This window comes from Kogia breviceps, chromosome 13 (genome assembly GCF_026419965.1).
Source record: "Kogia breviceps isolate mKogBre1 chromosome 13, mKogBre1 haplotype 1, whole genome shotgun sequence".
NCBI lineage: Eukaryota > Metazoa > Chordata > Mammalia > Artiodactyla > Physeteridae > Kogia > Kogia breviceps.
Genome location: NC_081322.1, coordinates 29,500,289 through 29,521,338, shown reverse-complemented (window position 1 = coordinate 29,521,338; position 21,050 = coordinate 29,500,289). Strand labels below are relative to the sequence as shown.

Sequence of the window (21,050 nt, the reverse complement as noted above, 5' to 3'; positions counted from 1 at the left end):
GTCTATTCTCAGTCTTTGCCTCCATTCTGTTTCCAAGGTCCTGGATCATCTTCACTATCATTATTCTGAATTCTTTTTCTGGAAGGTTGCCTATATATACTTCATTTATTTGTTTTTCTGGGGCTTTATCTTGTTCCTTCATCTGGTACATAGTCCCCTGCCTTTTCATTTTGTCTGTTTTTCTGTGAATGTGGTTTTCCTTCCACAGGCTGCAGAATTGTAGTTCTTCTTGCTTCTGCTGTCTGCCCTCTGGTCCAAATTAGTCTTAATTTGGCTATATTTTGTAGACATTATGGTAATTTTAGAGAGAAAATGATTGTTTCAATAGATATTAAATTCTAGTCTTGTTACTTGAGGTCTGTATTTACTAAGATTCACTTCCCAGATAGCTCCTTATTGTTATATTACTGTAAAGTTTAATTTAATTATTAAAAGAACTCTACATTTGTTTCTGAAGGTTATCTCAGTAATCTATCTTTGGATGAAGATCAGATGCTGCATGACCTGCAATGAGAAGATTATGCATACTGGAAAAAAATATAATTTAAAGGACTACCTCCAACCTAGATGGAAGGACCCTTATCAGGTACTGCTAACTAGTTCATGCATAGTGAAACTGAAGGGAAATGACTCTTGGGTTAGTATTTCCCAGTTAGAAAGGGTCCTTGCACTGGACTGGTCTATAGAGAGGACTGCTGACTTCAGAATCACCTTTAAACAACACTCAAACTGACTAGTAACTACACCTACACCAGGATGAGAAGATCACATGAGAAGTAGGCATCTATCCCAAGATGTCAGACTTGACCCATGATTATTTATAGTGTTTTCTAATTTCTTGGACTTTCGTATATGAATAATTTTTTTTTTTCTATCATGAGCACAATCTTGTGCAGAATTTAAAAAAATTAATCCAATTGTTGGGTTTATGGTCAATTACCTATATCCAGTACTTCTGGGTTACCTTGGTGGATTTCTCCACTCCAAAGCTCTAATTGGATGGCTCTTAGGAAATTATTCTAGAAGAAAGACGTTATAGTTTGCTTGGGCCACTATTGATATTACTAGATGGAACTCCCTTACTTGGCCCATCAGTCATACTCGCTTTGACTGTGGCCACAAATATGAATTTTCTTTAAAGTTACTCAAGCTCAATAAGAGCAAAGTGCTAGATTTTGGCCAAAGAATATAACCTGTCTCAGTTGTGGGGTGGATTTATATGGCTAACACCAGGCTACAGTCTTTTAAGTTTAAAGGCCTCCCTCATGTTGGGATAGTTAAACCATACTAAGGTTAATCAGTCTAATATACTAGGAAACTGGGCTTGGTGCCTTATGAACAATGGCAATATACCATTTCCCTTAAAGATAAAGATTGGTATGGTACAGACTAAGTCAGACAACCTGGGGATACTGGGCTGCACCTAATGGAAGTTGGTGGCTTAAATATTTAGTTATAATCTTATTAATGCTACTAGCTATAATACTTGTATTCTTCCTATTTTACAGGATTTTGGTTTCTTGCATTACCAAATGATTAGCTGAGCCTCTAATGAAATGATACTAGGCAGCTTGAAACAATTGACCAAATGTATAGTTCTATATAAGATCAATGACTGTGATAGTGTAACTCTAGAGATAGGAAGAAGCAACAAGAGAGAATCTCATCCTGGACCATAACAGACTAGTAAGACAGGTGGTCCAGAGACCTTTGACTACTGTTAACAGGGCAAGTCCAGTAATAGCACACTGAGTGGCCTATCAACGAAATCCTCCCCTGACCTGGGAATGAGCATTCCTAGCACTGTGGGACAAATTGGTCATGAAATGTCTCCCAAACCATGGTCAAACTTATGACTATGAGGTGGCACTGCCAACTAAAGAATGTCACTTGCCATCTGGTTCTTCAGTTGCTAACCTTTAACACACCCTGAAAGGAGTTCAGGGTGGTAATCAGGAATGAGGCACTCTGTGCTCCAGGAAAAACTGGCAGAACAGGCCTTCAGATAGATACTTTCAGGAGAAAATTTTATGAACCCAATTTCTTGCATCTAGAAAAGAACTAAAATCATTGATGGAGACATCTGCTCCTTGTGACTAACAGCAACCTTCTTGTGACTAGCAGCAAACTTCTACCAAGATGTGTCCTTAATTACACATACCCCCTTCACCAAAGCCATATATATACTGACTTCCCCCACTAACTATTTGGAGCAGTTCCTCAGAGCTATCTGAGAGGCTGTCTCCTGGGTTATAGTCCTCAGTAAACCCCAAATAAAACTGAACTCACAGCTCTCACATTGTGTGTGTGCAGTTTTTTTTTTTTTTTTTTCAGTCGACATGTTTCATACAGTGGTGAAAAGTTTGCATCTATCCAATCATATCTTTTTTACTGCATTCCCTAATATGTTACTTGTGCATCTTTTAAAAAAATGAGAGATTTATTAGGTCATTGGATTCCATATTTCCTGTTTCAACCAGAAATTCCTTATTTTACAAGTCCTAATTCTTGTATTTATCCTAGTCTTCAGAGAATAAAATTCCACATTTCTCTTTATAAAAAAGAAACAATGATCAACAAACAATTTATTAACTAGTTGGTTATGAAAGTAGATTTAAAAAATTTTAATGACAACAATGTGGCAATCATATTTATTTAAAAACTTAAAACTCTTAGCAATACTATAAGATGACAGTAGATCTCATGAAGTAGACAGTAATAGAAAAAAAAAAAAATCCGTAGGACTTTTCTTTGAAATGTTTGTTAAATTAAGTTAAATTATCATATTGTAAAGATAAAAGACCAGTTGTTCCATCTTTCCAAATGCATACTTTTATGAGAGAGATGCAAAAATATTTTTATCTCATAAAATATTCACCAAGTTTTTTGTTTTGTTTTTAATGAATACTTTAAATGAAGCAAGAACATAGCCAAGTAAACCTCTAGTGAACACAAAGACTTTGAGTAAAGGACACACTCCAGTCCCACCTACCACCAAGAAAGAGGTAAGATCATGTGGTTATACATGGTAGATTCATCAGATAATTCAATTCATATGATTTGTTGCCAAGTTCATATTGAGCACGATTCAAGATGCTGTTGATACAGCAGGCAAAGAAGATAAACAAGTTCTCTTCTCTCATTCTGCTAACACTTTAGTGGGGGAATGGCAGACAACACAATAAAGACAAGTAAACAAGACAATATCAGTTAAGGCAAGTTATTTGGAGAAAATAAAATATACCACTAGAGAGTGACTGGTGCCTACATAAATAAGATGACAGGAATATTTAAGGGGAGACTTATATGACAAGTGGGAGCCAGCCCTTCAGTGAGCTGAAGAAAAAGCAGCAGAGACGAACTAAAGGAAATAGAAAAATGCCATTGCAACTGGACAGAATGCTGTGTACCTTGTGGAACTGTATTATTCTTCACAAGGAATACGTTTCTGGCTCCTTTCCACCAGACCAAATTCAAACCTCCCATTTTCTACAAATCCTTCCCCAAATTCATAAAACCATCTAAATATTTTGCCTGTAGCCCTTTAAATTGTTTTCCTTTAAATTTTTTGAATATATTTCAATGGTAGTGGGAAACTTTATACCTAATTATATATTATATAAACATTTCTGCACAGCTCTCTTACGTCCTCAGAGTATATAATTATCTCTTCAAGAATGAGAATCATGTCTCTACATATTTTGTCCTCCATAGTGATAATCCTTATGAACATATGATATAAACAAAATAAGAATCTTGAGGCTTGTTTAAGACCTACCAGGACTTGCCATTTAACCCTGGAATTCTGACTCACTCATTAGATTTTCTACCGCTAAAACAGTTTTTAAAAAAAGAAAAGAGGAAAGCCTCTGGGGGGTAATAATCATAGTACCTTGCACAATAGTGACACAAGTAAGTTAAATAAGAGTAAAGGAGTTGAAGCTACTCAGATTGGTCATATCTACCAGTGTACCCTAGAGACTTAATCCTTGGTTTAAGGACTTAAACTTGCCTCTTAACTGCTAGTTGTCAGTTCTCAGCCTTAAACTTTCAATGATTTTCCAGTGTTTTTCAATAACAATTTCCTTTCTTCATTGTCTTGCTTTTTGGCAGCAATTGGTAGTATTATACAGAAACTTACATTGTAGAGAATCTAACCTTTAAAAAGGGGGACAAAAGATTACAGGGGTTTCGTAGTTAATAAACTGAACATGTCTCAGTGAGGTAATGTTGTCTTCCAAGTACAGAGACAAAACAATTATTTGAAATTGTATTCAGACCCATACACAATCATGAACAAGCATGGTGGGCAGCAACAAGATGCATATAAAATGCATATAGTGGCAAATAGCAGTGTCCCTAAGAGAAACATTAAAGGAAAACTTTCATTCCAGTTAGTTCCCACTGATGATTTGAGGAGACATTTTTTACCTTTAGAATCATCAAATGATAGTCAACCAAAAATGGTCTTAAGTATTAAAAAAGTATTTATTCTGCTAGGTGTTTCAGGAGAGGATCTCAGGATGGTGTTTCAGGTCACTTGCCTAATTTATGGGTTGGGATGAATAGAGGAAAACCAAGAATGGGCATTCATTGAGTTGATGGGAACCCTTGAATAAGACAGAGGGATTCAAATTTTTGCATGGACCCTCTTTAAAGCTTCTATTTAGATTTTTAAAGTCTTTACTGTTAAAGATATCTCTATTTTGTTTTTATCTGATTCCAGAAAAATAAGGGTCATGCATCTGAGATAAAATCACAGTGAGATATAGAGAATGACAAGAATAAAGTGTTTGGGAGCCCTTGATGTGGAGCTTAAAAGAGTCTAGATTGAATGGGGAAGAAGATGTGTGTTGCAGACAACTCTTGTGCCCCACTTCACCATGCTCGGAGTCCGGCCTGGAACTCCAACCTCTGCTACAGTGCGGTGACCGTCTCCACACAGCCCTCCAACGGCTGTGGCAAATGCAATCCAACAGTGCCTTTCCTCGGGTCACATAACTACCATTTACTGCCGAGAGACTTCTCTGACACATTGAGTGTGGGACATTCTTGGGATCCTGCCTGAGGAGTCAGCCTGTCCATACAGGGATGGAAACTGACAGGTCAACGCTTTTGTCTTTCATCCCCTAAGCAAACAGCTCTGACACATTCATAAGCCTTCTCAGAATGTGTCATAGGCTTGAGTAACAGTCACCTGTTTGTTGGCCAAGTTGATATACACCCGGAATCAGCTTTTGCATATTTCCTCTTTTACCTGTCCTGTTCTGTGCTCCTTTTCCTTAGGCTCGAATGCTCCTCACAATTCTTGGCAATCGAGTCTTTGTGTCAGGCTCTTTCAGAAGGGCTGAAACTAAGAGTGGGGATTTAGGGGAAGAAAGAAGGGAAAGAAGCAGGAGGAGTAAACCATGTATTGTCCCAAAACAGTAGACAATTGATTATTCTACTGTTTATGATTATGTCTACTGATATTAAGGCTATGAGTAACTTAGAGAAAGTGAGAAGGCTTTATAGATAACTGGGATTTTCTTTGAGTTTCTACTTGACTCGGAGCACAAGCCCCAAATGCTCCATTCTACAGGGTTTCAAATATGTTGCCTGAATGGAGAGCTAGAAAAATACATTTTCTTCTAATCCTAAGACTCTTTATCATTATTATACATTTTATGAATTTTATTAATTTACAATAGAAACCATAGGGAGACCATTATCTTCAACCTATAAGGAAATGATTCTAAGTGACAGTAATATTATTTTCTTATTTTATTCCTATTCAACAGTATATATGTGTGTGTGTGATTGTGTGTGTGTGTGATTGTGTGTGTGTGTGTGAGAGAGAGAGGGAGAGAGAGAAAGAAAGATTTTGTTCTAGTTTAACTGTTGTAAACTAGTTCTTTGGCTGTTTTTTTTTAAGAAAAAAAAGGGACAGTTTGATTTTGATATAATGTAGTTCAGGATCCTAACATAATAATGTGGTTTGTTTTCAGTTTATGGTTGGTATAAACCCCTGCTATTAACATTAAATCTTATTTATAATCTATTTTAAACTTCTGCAAGAAGCAATCTTAGATTTCTGCATTTATCAAATAAAGCATTTAACTCTCATGGATTACAACATTAGTTCGACCTACTGTGCACATTGCCAACTACTTATACTTGATTCCCCGGAAATTTAGCATCTCCATGAGATTTGTGTGTAAACTCAATTTTCCTGCATTATTCCATGTCATTGACTTATAAATAAGATAAATCTTAAAATGGCAAGGTGAATTTGAGCTTCTTAGGATACTATCTGTGCACATATGTTCTTTGAAATATTTTATTTGTAATTTCATTAGACATTTCAAAACACATCAAAATGAAAACATTTTTCAATATCTAATTTAGTTGGAACTGCAAATGAGTCCTATTTGTTTTCAGCATTGGTTTTATTTCATTAAGTCAGAATTACTTGTTTTATAATTACATGTAGAAATAAATAGCGTTTTCACAGGCTAATGAAAAAAAATACTCACTCAACTTTATCCCAAATTTATTTGGCTGGCAGAAAGAAGTCATCTTTCACTTACCTTTACCATAGAAATTAATTTCTCTTTCTCAACAAAATGAAAAACTTTAATATGAATTTCCTCAATTGAGACAAAATCATAAACAAGTTTGAAGAGCAAAAGAGAAAAATGTGGTAAATATACAGCATTAAGAAATTTGAACATAAAAAAGTTTTATTTATAATGCCTACTCATTTTGGAATAGTTCTTCATTAAAAAACCTAAAGAGAGAAATAAAATGTCTAAATTTAAAATGATTGTGTACTTCATCAATAGTTTCTTCCTGAGAAATAGAAGTCTAATTCTAGTCTTGAATAGAAAAAAACAAACCAAGGCAAAATAAACCAAAGCAAAACAAAACCATAAGCAACAAGAAAACCAAATCTCTCTCTCCGACACACACACGGATGCACTCTTAGCAATAATAGAAAAAAGAAACTATGACTTCCTAAGAGCTATAATTTTGTTCCATTTATTTAACTTAACTTGCATTTATCAAGTACTTACTATGTGGCTATACTATGCTGAGTATTTTATTTAAGCAGTTTCATTAAATCCTCAGAGGGCTGTATCTTCCATGATAATGGTATTATTTTACTATCTTTAATTGGGGGTGAATTTAAAGTGCAACTGAAACCATCAGCACAGCTTAATTTGAAATTAGAATTGACATGATTATACTTGCTACATGTTCATCAGAATTTCCATGGGCAGTAATACTAAATTGCCCCTCAGAAGATCAGTTATTCACTAGCATAATACAGCAGTTTAAAATATCTTTATTCACTACTTGGTGGGTCACTGTAATGAACACTGTGGGGCACCACTCAGCTCCCTCCTCAGTGACCTTGGCATTTACTCATTTCCCCACTTTCTGGGCCTATTGGCTACTGGCAGCTCACTGCTGTGTTCCTCCATAGCTGAGTGCTTCTCCCAAACTTGCTCCTATATCCGCTGTCTTATCAAGGCAAGAGTATTGACGGCCTGGCCCCCTTGCAAGTGCAGGCCCTCTTTGAAGGGCCATCCCATTCCCAGAGCTACAGCTTACCACCATGCCAACAGGACTACAGTATAAAATCAGTGGATTGCAGCTGAAAGAGCTGCAGGATGCAGGATCCATGTAGTAAGAGTTCTAAGGGAACATTAAGAGAAAACAGAGCACAAAGACAACAGTGGAGGCAAAACAAGGACATTGCAGAATGTAAAGTCTCTGGAACCTACAGCTATAGCAATCATTAAACAGTCCAACTCCAAGCCAGATTGACATGAAACTTCAGACTACAGGCCTATTTACCTCAGTTCCTATTCACTGATGCACCATTTCTAGTATTCAACAAAAAACTATAAGGCAACAAAAAACACATTCTGAAGAGGAAAAACAAACAACAAAACCAGATTCAAATATAGTTCAGATTTTGGAATGATCAGACAAGGAATTTAATGATTTTTTTTTTTTTTTTTTGTGGTACGCGGGCCTCTCACTGTTGTGGCCTCTCCCATTGTGGAGCACAGGCTCCGGACACACAGGCTCAGCGGCCATGGCTCACGGGCCCAGCTGCTCCGCGGCATGTGGGATCCTCCTGGACCGGGGCATGAACCCGTGTCCCCTGCATTGGCAGGTGGATTCTCAACCACTGCGCCACCAGGGAAGGCCCCAGACAAGGAATTTAAAATGACAATGATTAATATGTTAAGGGCTCTATGGAAAAAATAGATAACTTGAAAACACAGATGGTTAATTTCAGCAGAAAAACAAAAGCTCTAATAAGGCTCAAAAGGATCCAAAACCACTAAACATACATGAAATATGCCTTTGCTGGGCTCATCAGTAGACTAAATGTAGCCAAAGAAAGAATCAGTAAGTTTGAAGATTTGTCAATAGAAACTTCTCAAACTGAAATACAAAGAGAAAAAAAATAATGAAAAAAAAAAGGACAGAACATCCAAGTACTACAGGACAAGACAATCTCAAAAGGAGTGAAAGACACATAATTAGAATGTCAGATGAAGAACTAAGAGAAAACAGAGCTGCATAATTAACTGAAATATTAATGGTCAAGAATTTTACAAAATTAATGACAGAAACCAAAACACAGATCATGGAAGTTTGGAGAACACTAAGTAGGATAAATAACAAAAATTTTACACCTGGCATATCATTTTCAAACTGCAGAAAACCAAAGACAGAGATAAAAATCTTGAGAGAAGCCAGAGGGGGTAAAAAATATTTTACCTATAAAGAAACAGAGATAATAATTATAGTGAACTTTTTACCAAAAACCATATAAGCATGAAGAGAGTGAAGTGAAATATTTACTATTGAAAAAAAACACCCCACCATTCTAGAATTCTAAATCCTGAGAAATTATTTTTATTTTTATTATTATTTTGTTTTTGCGGTACACGGGCCTCTCACTGCTGTAGCCTCTCCCGTTGCGGAGCACAGGCTCCGGATGCGCAGGCTCAGCGGCCATGGCTCACGGGCCCAGCCGCTCCGCGGCATGTGGGATCTTCCCAGACCGGGGCACGAACCCGTGTCCCCTGCATCGGCAGGCGGACTCTCAACAACTGCGCCACCAGGGAAGCCCTGAGAAATTATTTTTTAAAGTGATAGAGAAATAAAGACTTTCTCAGACAAACTAAAACTAAGGGAATTCTTTGCCAGCAGAACAGCCCTTCGAGATATGTGAATAGAGTGCTTTCAAGGTTATGAAAAATGACTATGTTAGAAACTCATATCTACATAAGGAAAGGAAGAGTATCGAAGAAGGAATAAATGAAGGTAAAATACAATCTTTTATTTTTATTACTCTTAAGCTAAAAGATAACTGTTTAAAGTAATAATAGTCTCTTGCTACTCAAAAAGTGGTCTTTGGATCAGCAGCATTGCTTTGCTTTGGGGCTTGTTAGATATCCAAAATCTCCAGACCTACTGAATCAGAATTTTCATCTTTTGCAAAACACCCAGGTGATTTGTATGCAGATTAAAGTTTTAGAAGCACTGATTATGAGAAAACTGAAACATTCTCCAGGATTAGATGAGGACATCTATTACTATGTATCATTCTGATGATTATCACTATCTATTGGTAAATATCATTGGATCATATTTAGAGATAAGAAATAGTGACAACATGGCAGTATTGGCATCTTCTGGAAGTTTGAAGCAATACATTTATTTCTAAGGGCAATCATCTTTGCAAGCTTCTAAAAATACTTTCTACCCAAAATTTCCTATAGCTGTGCCTATAGTAGATTATACACAAACATTTTATACATTCTTCCTGCTCAAATCATATTTTATATGTGGTGATACTTCAGATATATGGAGTGCATCTTCTGAATAATCACACATATGCACAGTGGCATCAGAGTCAGAGGGAGAGTCACATGGGTGGGGGAGTGATAGAAAACATTATAAATCACGAAATGTAGAAGAGCAGATGACCTACATAATACTCACAATATGATATCAGTGAACAATTTCCCAAACAGAAAGAAAAGGGATATTTTTAGTGAGTGGTTGTGACTGAAACGCCAAGCCACTCAGTGAACTAAGAGAGAATGGAGTCATAAGATAATAAGGAACAGGGAAAAATAAAGAAATTGCGGCATTTGGTCCTCACTAATAGGTACAACTGCAAGAGAGAACTGGCAGCACACACTCTGAAGAGCTGAGAGGAGGCATGAGAAAAGTTGAAAACTTATGCAGTAGAGCAAACTGCCCTGAAAACCCCAGCATCGTCAGGGGAATTGCAGAATCTTAGACTCAAAGTTCTGTAGTACCTAAGTGATCCTGAAAATGTTTGGTGAAGTAAGCAAACTACGTCCTAACACTTGACTTGCCTCAGAGAACATCGCTGTCTTTGGAAGGGCATGCTGAAGGTGGCTCTGGTGACTGATTCTCGGGCTAAGTGAACCAGAGACACTGCCATTTATCAAGCACCCAGCCTGTTCCCCTGACACCCAGGAGCCTACACTGGCAGCAAAGCCCAGCCAATCCTTCAGAGATGCCACAGGTCTACAGCCTTTCTTACCCGCTGAGTGGATCAAAAGGTACCCTCATTTTTGTAAACTGTCACAATTTTTGCCCAAGATTTTAATAACCAAGTAACTCTGAGCCTATTCTGCTGGATCTTAATGGCTTTTGTATTTTACATTGAAACTTCCTTTAGATTGTTGGGTGTACTTGCAAAGAAACCATCAGCAAATCATGATACTACAGAATGATATTAGGGCTTCTTAGATAGAATTCATTTCTAAATAGTGTCCCTGAAGAGTAGTATAATGCCAGATAATCCAGTCTGGAAAAAAAAAATCTTTAAACATTCTACCCAGCAAAGATTTGCAAATCAGTTGTTGTAAGGTTAAGCAGAGCAGAGGGACTTGGTTGATTCCTTGAACATGCTAATACTTTTATATGCCTTCAAAAAATCCATTTATTGATTGAAAATATTTCCTCATCCTGGATTTTTGGCATATTTTACTGGAGGTGTAGCAGATACAAGCAAATGCTTTGAAAGATAAAGACATGGTTTTCTAATTGGTATTGCCGGTTATTTGTGTTCCAAATAAAAGATTCTGTCAGTAGAATGCTGCTACTATTTCAATCTGGCAAGTCCACTCTTTTGCTGCATCAACTGGTGAGCTTGCTCAGAGGAAACAGTGCTAGTACTTTGTGAAATTTCCCTGTCTTGCTGTATGACCTCATTGTTCTGCCTGTAGATCTGGATGTTACTGAGAATATACAATTTTATTACAAAAAAGACTCAATGAGAAATGTAACACATTATGCAGACAACATATAAAAATATAGAACATTAAAGTGACAGTCTTCTAATGTTGCTTGTACCTGGGATTCTGTTTAAATTCAAGTGTTAAGAAAAGCTTGGCGAATCTCTTTGTCTTCTTGGGTGTCAAAAGGATGGTCATTTTTATGGTTAAAAATGGACAAACTGGATTAAAAGATGCAGAATTTCAACAATTGGAAGAAAACTAAATGAACATTCTAAAACTGAATACACACTGTCTGAAATTAAAAACTCATTTGATATGTTAAAGGGTACACTGTATTTGGAGAAAAGAACTAAAAAAAAACCTGCTAGCATAAATTCTTGGAATGGTGAACACCTCTCCTTCATTTCCCATGATAAAAGGCATAGAGGACGAGAGGCACTTTCTTAGAGATATCTGGCATTCACTGTAATACAGAAGTTACAGGTACTGCTCTTGCTTTTTTTTTTTTTTGTCTACACAATGTGGTTTTTATTTAACAGAAAATGTGAATTCATTGTATAGCTAAGTATGTGAAGTTGTCTCTAGATCCTACAAATACTTGTATGGTCCACAGTATTCACGTCCACATTCACGTAGTCACCTCCAGTACTGAAACTATTTACTACTCTTTCTGAATAAGTTAAATCTAATCTGTCCATGTGTGTATCTATATCTTCTATATCTGTATATTCATATCCATATCTATCTATATCTATATAGCTATAGCTATAAAACCTATTCCTTGAGCTTGATCTTTCTTGTGCCAATTGTGGTTTCTATTCTGGTGTCACAAAATTAAACTGATCCAGATTTTCCTTTACTGAAGGAATATATCCATCTTAATTTACTCTGTAGAAGTAGATGGAAGTTATCCAGTGATTACAATTTCTACAAACCTAATTTGGAAACATTAATATTCAGTTTTTCTTTACTTCCTTTTCTTTTCCTTGCTTCCTCCCTTCCCTTTCCTTCCCTTTCTTTCTTCCCTCCTCCCTTCCTTCCTTCCTTCCTTCCCTCTCTTTCTGTCCCTCTCTCACACACATATACACACACACACAATCATCATCACCTTATTATTATTATTTCTATCACATTAAGTAAATAATAAGCAATACTAGAGAAAAATCCAAATGTAGTAATTTTTGCCATGGAAAAGGGTGATATTTATAATACAAATGTATTTATAGATAGATCTGCATTTTCATTTTCCCATGCTACCACCAAAGCCCATTTCCATAAATAATTAAGAGCTAACTATCTATGATAATAAAATTATTAAAAATCATCAACATACATTATTAGGTTGTCTTTCCCACATTTTTGACTGATTTGGGACAATTCAGTGAATCATCAAGTTGGACAAATTTTTACCATTACATATGAGTGATCTAATAAATAATGCCTTAAAAGTTTGTAGCATTTTATACATTTTGAAAGCTTTAATATACATTATTCCAACTACAGTGACCAATTATTTCACTGGGTTGATCCAGTGACTATTACCCGAATCAGTGAACAACGCTTTTGTTATTCAACTAGAAACAGTCAGTGATAGAAATTAAAGCTATTTATTCTGCAAACCCAGATAGCATAACTGTATATCTTTCATTAGACAAATAATTAGCTGCTGCAAGGATTGCACAATCCATAATCTTATTCATAGTTCCTTCCCCAAGCCCAACACGTCACAGAGACACAATCTCATCATTGATACAAATTTCAGAATTTCTAATTTTAATCCAATGTGCCAAAAACTAAATTAATGCTACCTGCATCACTTTAAGCTTGAACTATCTTTTAAGTTGGAAACACAGTATGCCATTATTTTTAAAAGATAAGTCAGAAAGCCTGTATGGATAAAAAACTAAACAGATATTTAATCTCTAGGTAACTAAGAGTATCCCTATGATTCTTCTACCCTTCTCTAATGTTATATGATTTTCACCTAATTCAATTTTGTCTTTTAAAAAATCATATAAATTTAAACCAGTGAAAATATATATCCAAGGAATAATCAGTAATATAAAGTAGAACTGTAAAATGTAGGGAAGGCAGTAACAAAAAGTATATATTTAACTTTATCATCAAGAAAGCATAAGCTAGTGATGCAATTCACCAAGACGATCCATTACTTCTAAAGCCAATAATAGGTGTGTTTGGAATCCTGTTGATGCAAGACTCATTTATGAAATTGTAATGCTTGATTCATCCAGTCATTCATTCAACAGATAGTGACCTCCTATTAAGCCCTAAATTAAAGTACTATGCTTGGGGATTGAGATGACAGAAAGATGACTGGAACTTGAATTCTGGTTCTGGTAGAAGACAGTTTAAAGCACAGAGTAATTTGAAATATCACGGGAAGGTTTTATATGAGTCAAAAAGATTTAGTCAGTGTATTTAGCCTGTATGAAAGCTGATTTGGGGAGACATTTCTACAAATTATATATGTTTAAAACATCTTACAGACAAATAGTTCTACGAGTATATTAGGTCTGATAGAACCCATCTTAATAACTTATACTCTAAATGCTCATGTCCTATTCCATTCTATGATTTTTGGAAGGGGATTCTAGAGAAGAGTTGCTTTTATTTTTTTTTTCCTTTTGGCTCAACTTAATGGTTAGTACATCATCACTCAGAGTGCAAAGCCAAGGATGCAGCAGATATTCTATGAACAAGTGCTTAAAAAGAAATTTAACAAATGATGCTAAAGTACAAAGTACAAAGGATTCAAGCCTATGTAGGAAAAAAGAGTGAGAACCTGAAATTTACTTGTTAGTGGTAGAATAAAGTCAGGAACACTTAGGGTGATGAGCGAGCAAATATTGTCGTGGAAACACCAGACCTGGTTAGAGATATTTTAAATCTCCCCAGAATATTTGATAATCAAAGAACAGAGCAAGTTCCTCATCTGAGGGCCAGTTAATGCATGTCTGGTCCTAGTCTCAGAAGGAGTCATTAAGGAATTTGAGAGCAATCTCTTTTGCCTTGTTGCAAATGGTTTCCACCTGAGAGATGTTAATAACTCTCATGAGCTCATAAATTGATACTTAAAGACTGGATAGTATAATTGATATAAATGAAGTTTCAGATTTAGAGAGAAAAATAAATATCTGTGAAAATCATATTTGCTATAAATACAATCCCCTCATCTGCATCATACCATTATGGAAAAATCTCTATATTTCTTTAATGAGCTTGTATTTAAAGAGAAGACAATAGTAAATTTGAAGACAAGCAATCTTTGGATTATCAAAAGAGAAAAAATGCAAGGCAAGGTTGCTCTATATTAATATGGTACTGATTCAAGTTATAATTACAGGACTGAGTAGTTCTCACTAACAAGTGGATTCATTTCCTGTTTTGGAAAATATGCATATAAAAATAGTTTATGTAATATTTTGAAATCATTAGTTGAATTGGCTCTACAGTCATCATTGGCATTTATGAAGTCTAAATGTTTAAATCTTTCTACATCATTTAAAGAGTTATTAAAATCTTGAATTATTTTTAAATGTCATCATTTATCTAGAACAAATTCTAAACTAGAATTTTTAAAAAACAACTAACATAGGGGGCTTCCCTGGTGGCGCAGTGGTTGAGAGTCCGCCTGCCGATGCAGGGCACACGGGTTCGCGACCCGGTCCGGGAGGATCCCACATGCCGCGGAGCGGCTGGGCCCGTGAGCCATGGCCGCTGAGCCTGCGTGTCCGGAGCCTCTGCTCCGCAACGGGAGAGGCCACAACAGTGAGAGGCCCACGTACCACAAAAACAAAAACAAACAATCAAACAAAAAAAACAACTAACATAAACCCACCCAAATCTAAGAATATTGTTCCATCTGATTCAGGGCACAGTCCCCAAGTAGTTACTAAGTTATCCCTTCTAAGAAAAAAACACAAAAAGAAATTCATCAGAATAATAGAAAAATTATAAAAAGACCCAAACATCTTTTCATTTTACCTTATTTAACATCTATTTAACAAATTTTGAGGAGCTCAAGGCCCTCCTCTGAGATGTTTTCAGTGATTTTGGTAACAGACTACTGAGTTACTATAGGCAGAAGAACTGTCACACACATTTCACAATTCCATAAGGAAATTAAGGCGAAGGTAATTGGTAATATTATATAGAATCAGAGAATGAATAGAAATAACCAGATCTTGCTTAGCCTTCATAGCTAGTCATGTTTTCTCTAGGGCTAGGTATAGTTACATCAGTTCCTTTGGGGACAAGGTTCTAGGCAGAAGCTTTGCCTTTAATTTTTCTCTCTCTTTTCTTTAACAACAAGCCAACCCAACTTAATGGAAACTGAAGGAAAAAAGAACATTTCAAACTAGCATTTCCTGCCCATAATTTTATGGAAACATATTATACTTCAGTTCTTTAGATATAGTCAGTCCAATTTAAGATCCAAATCTCAGTGCACTGTATAAAGGAGATATTTCATTTCTATTGTATAAGAACCGAGCTTATGGTGAGATGAAATGAAAAGATATAGTACTTAAAAAAAACACAAAAAACAAAAATGTTCCCAAGGTTCCATGGAGAAAAGGTGAGCTAATAACAATAAAATTAGAAAGAGATCATAGTGATAGGTATGCTAACTCATAGATCTGATTCTCAAAGTATTTTCAGGTTGGAAGGAAAATTACCAGTCCTGGACCAAGGCAAAAAACTTAAAAACTTTCTGGCAGCATTATATACTCCATTGGTGAAGAGAAATACATCCACCTCCCCAAGGATAAGAGGTATCTCTTGAACAGCAGCAAAGTAATTACTTCCTTCCATAAAATTAGCTCCCCTGACTGCAACCACAAAACACTAAATTAAAAAGAGGGAAGAGACAGCTTGGTTTTATAGTCTCCAGCTATATAAAAAAGGATAGCCAGCTTCAGGAGAGAGTCCTAGACCAGAAATGGTTAGAGTGAACCTAACAAAGGCATATTAAGCAACAAAACTGGAAATTAATTGCTTTAACAATCAGATACAGAAAGCAAACAACCCTCCTATATTAGTTTGCTAGAGATGCCACAACAAAATGCCATAGACTTGGTGGCTTAACCAACAGAGATTAATTTTCTCACAATTCTAGAGACTGGAAGTCCAAGAATAAGTGCCAGGAGGGTTGGGTTCTTCTGAGGCCCCTCTCCTTAGCTTGCAGACATCCATCCTCTGCTGCCTCTTCACATGGTTGTTCCTTTGTGTGTGCCCCTGATGTCTCTTCCTATAAGGACACTAATCATATTGGATTAGAGCTCCACCCTAATGACCTCACTTTAACTTAATACCTCTTTAAAGACTTTAATTCCAAATAAGGTTCTATGTGAGGTACTGGGGGTTGGGACTTCAACATATGAATTTGGGGTGGACACAACAGAGCCAGTAACACCTTCTCCCCCAGAAGAAAGAAAAACCTTTTACAGTAAATCATGTGATCCTAAGTCTTTTTCTCCCTCCTAACTTCTAATTAGTAACTTTCTAGATTTCAAAGAAATCTAGAAATAAGGCTCTAAAATCTTTTTAAGCTTGATAAGAACATTCAAAAAAAGGCAGATGCTATAGGAAAGTGAACCTCAACTGCTATAGAATTGAGAGATCCCTTGCTCTGCTGATTGTGGGCAATTTTTCTACACAATAGAGAGGACACTTTCATGATTAAAAAAGAGCCTATAGGCATGTTAAGCAAGTGTGGGTAAGTACTGAGACTGTCATGGACTCCTCATTGCATTGCAGGCAAGCATTTTGGAGGACTGACCCCACCCCATGGGACAATTTCCATGGAGTCTAGACTAATGCCAACTCCTATTTTCCAAGCCGTGTACACATAACTAGTTCAGTTACAGTGATTGATTCAGAAATGGGCACATGAACTAATTTGGTCCAAGCAGGATGAAGTCCAGCATTTTTGGCTACTGGGAAAAGAGACATTCTCTTTCTTTCTGAACAATATGGTGGGTGGAAGTAATGTTTGCAACTGCAGTATTCATTTTGCTACCATGAGAAAAGTTAGTCTAAGAATGAAGCTTATGGTAGAAGAAAAAAGAGCTGATAGAATTGTAAAAAAAAAAACTGAGTTAGACTTAATCAGATTGTACCCAAAGACCCCCCCACCTCTTGATTCTTAAATTTTGTAAACTAATACTTTTACTTTTTAAGAGAGCTTAAGATGCGCATTCTGTGATTTGCAACCCAAACCGTCTTTACTAATATACGTTATAATTTCCAACTAACAACCTAAGTGTTGTTCGTTTTCTTTTTTATCCCTGTTGCAATCCAAGAAAAACTATAATTAAAAAAATAAAACTTGGTAGATAATTGTGGCTATATGCACCAGTAAGAGAACCAGAACTAAAAATTCAGGATTAACAGTGGGTCATTATTTGGGGAAATGATTTCACTACTCTGTGCCCTTGTACTTCTTTTATTTTTGCCAATATCCAACTCCAAGACGGATGACTTGTAAAGTACTTGAAGCTACTTATAATTATGACTTACAGACTAATGTAAAGTACTCATTAGTATATGGAAGTAAATATCGTGTCAAACAAGATTAACCATTGGATTGAAAGCCTTTATTCCCCTTTCTCCTACTATTCACATTGACAACAAGTCCTGAAATAAGGTTAATGAGGTAGAAATATAGAGTTTGATAATCAAAGGCAGAAATAAAAGACAAATGTAGGAACTTCCCCTCCAGGAAAATTAAGAATTCAGTCATTCCCTTTCCAGATTGAGCTTGGCTCCTGGTCATTACTAGCAAAAGAAAGTTTTCTAAAACGGAGAGGAAATAAATTCTATGGCACATAGACATAAAGACATTATACATAATTTAAAAATGACAGCAGTGATTCTAGCATTCATAATTGAAAACTATAAGGAAACTGGAAAAATGAAATTCAAGACATGGAAATAAGTGAGAGACCTCAGGAGGTAGGCAGCATTTCCCATACTCTCATTTACAAGTTACTATTTTTGTCTTGTCTGAGTGAAGACCTTTGTAGAGACCTGCAATGTGCTCGTCATTATCAGGATAAGGACAATTTTCTAGTGAAAATCATATGACTCTGTATTTTCTTAGCTTAATTCAGTCTGACTTCTCTGACTTTTCAGGATATTTCTCAATTTCATGTTAAGGAAGATATTTGAAAAGTATTCATCACTCTCTCTCACATTATCTACTTATAGGGAATCCTACACACTTATAAAACATAATGCTACACCAGTTTTTTCTAGTATCCCCCAAATATAGATTAACGCAAGGCATCAGTCAACATTCCATGTCCTTTTGTGATTTTAGGGAGCAGGCATGGAGAAATGAAGCAGTGAGCTCTGAGAGGGCACAAAGGACATGCCGGGTGAATTGAGACGAATCGAGATGGTCTGATTTGATGCTCTTCAAAAATTAATTACATGTATTTCTTTCTTTTTTTTTTTTTTTTTTTTTGCGGTACGCGGGCCTCTCACTGTTGTGGCCTCTCCCGTTGTGGAGCACAGGCTCCGGACGCGCAGGCTCAGCGGCCATGGCTCACGGGCCCAGCCTCTCCGCGGCACGTGGGATCTTCCCAGACCGGGGCACGAACCCGTGTTCCCTGCACCGGCAGGCGGATTCTCAACCACTGTGCCACCAGGGAAGCCCTACGTGTATTTCTTTACAGAATTTGGATTCTTAAAAATTTATCCTACCAATTACTTGCCACAATTAAATACGTTCCCCCCAGCGTTACTGAGATTTCATTGACATATAACACTGTATACATTTAAGGTGTACAATGTAACGATTTGATATATATGTGTATATTACAAAATGATTGCCAAATAAAGTTAGTTAACACATCCATCACCTCACATAGTTGCAATTTTTTTTATATGGTGAGAACTTTTAAGATCTACTTTCTTAGCAACTTTTAAATATATAATATAGTTAAATACTTTTGTTGAGTACCCCTGTTGGATAACCAAGTAATAGATGGGAAAGAAATGATGGGCTTGTTTTAAGACACTCTACTTTCTTTATAAATGAGAAGGACTAATGGCCTCTCTATTATATAGAGATTTCTGTGTTCATTTAGCATTCTTCCTAACTAGATTTCTACAGGTTACCCAGAAGGTACCCACATGCACTTTGCCTGTCCTCTGTGAGGCAAAGTTCAGCTTTCACTGAACCACACATGTGGGAATGAAAACACTTTTTATACTATTCTCTTCAGGTATGGCTTTGAATGCATTTTTAGCAACATTCTTCTGAAAGGCAATAATTCCCCATTTACAGCTCTATCAACTGAATGGGCAGTAATATTAAATTATTCGTACTTGGCAGAATATTCATAGACAAAGTCACACAGCAAATCATAGTCTAAGAAGACCATACAGAGTGACTCAGGGTGCTGTGTCCATAAGCAGACAGGCACATAGATAAGTCCTAACGCAGTCCCTGCATCTTCAATGGTAGTGGCTGGAGAGCATATTGTCTCAGGACATTTAAAGATAAAAAATGAGATGTAGCTCCAGCCCTCCTAGGGCTCTGGTCCAGTGAGAGAGATGGGCAGTGAAATAAGCACTTAGAAATTAATGTGACGAGTACCAGGAGTGGAGATGGAGTGTGTGGAAGACAAGGACATCCATGTGCATATCTAGGTCACTACTGTCGACTGAAAAAATATGCACAGCCTAAAAGTTGAGAGTTATATTTTATTCGGTGGACAAATCTGAGGACTCAAGCCCGGGACAGAGCATCTCACATAATGCTGAGAAACTGTTCTGAAGAGGCAAGGTGGGGAGCCAGGATATATAGGAGTATTTGCAACAGAAGACCAGGTAGTTGGAACATCAAAAGATTATTGTTAACAAAAGAAAACCAGATATCTTAAGTAAGGAATTTAGTGCTTTTCTGTATATGGGAAGATGCAAGAGTCTGGGCTCACTGAAATCATTCCTTTGATATGCACCTCAGCTATCTGGGGGCAGTATCCTGTGTTTTCCCATCCTGAGTCTCCTCAGGGTGCCCCATCGGGTGTGGCTGCAGCGGCTTACTGCTAGATGGGTTTGGCAGTGGGTAGCCCGATCGTTAGTCTAGTCTCCATCCCAAGTTCCCTCAGGGCTCATCCTCCAGGCAGCTGTAATGTGATGGCTTGATGGCTGCACCATCCTTTGGTTACTGATGTGGCAGGCAAATTTTTTAGTTCTCACTATTCAAATCTGAACTTCAGGGATCAGACCTGAGCTGAATGTATAGACTTGGGTGTCACCAGCATACACAGTGTGTAGTTGTTAAAACCATGACAGAGGAAGAGGATGACCCATTGAAGGGCCATTATCCAAACAGAGAATCCTGGGTGGCACCAGACTTTAAAATACAGGCTCTTTCCCTGTGGTTTCTCAAAACATTATACTGATCTCACCCTGAGTAAAGATGGGAATGGTTTCAATGTCAATAAATATATCTAATAATTTTTCAACAGGTTTTGGAATAATGTGGACCTGTGAATATGAGTGCCCTTTGATCTTTTTTTGAATACTTCTCAACTTCATCTCTCTAATTCATTGCTTGTATTTTTCAAGATTGTTATTGTTTTCTATCACCAATTATGAAGCTTGAGCTATCCTTTCTCTTTTTTTTTTATAAGAAGCTGGCTCTGGTGATTAAAAATAGTTTCAAAGCTCACAGTTATGTCTCAATTATGTAACTCCTTTTATATCTTTGGTTGCTTCCTGGAGAAAGCA

General features: G+C 36.7%; 1 protein-coding gene across 4 annotated transcripts in view; it reads right to left on the bottom strand.

Moving 5' to 3' along the window:
* FUT9 (fucosyltransferase 9) overlaps nucleotides 1-21,050 on the bottom strand; it is a 178,953-nt gene that overhangs the window by 23,570 nt on the left and 134,333 nt on the right. The window contains exon 3 of one of the 4 annotated variants that reach the window (XM_067011492.1): nucleotides 5,258-5,353. The exons of the other annotated variants lie outside the window; for them this stretch is intronic. The gene's annotated coding sequence lies outside the window, so the exon portion shown is untranslated. The remainder of the gene's footprint in view (nucleotides 1-5,257; nucleotides 5,354-21,050) is intronic. 4 annotated transcript variants of the gene reach the window in all.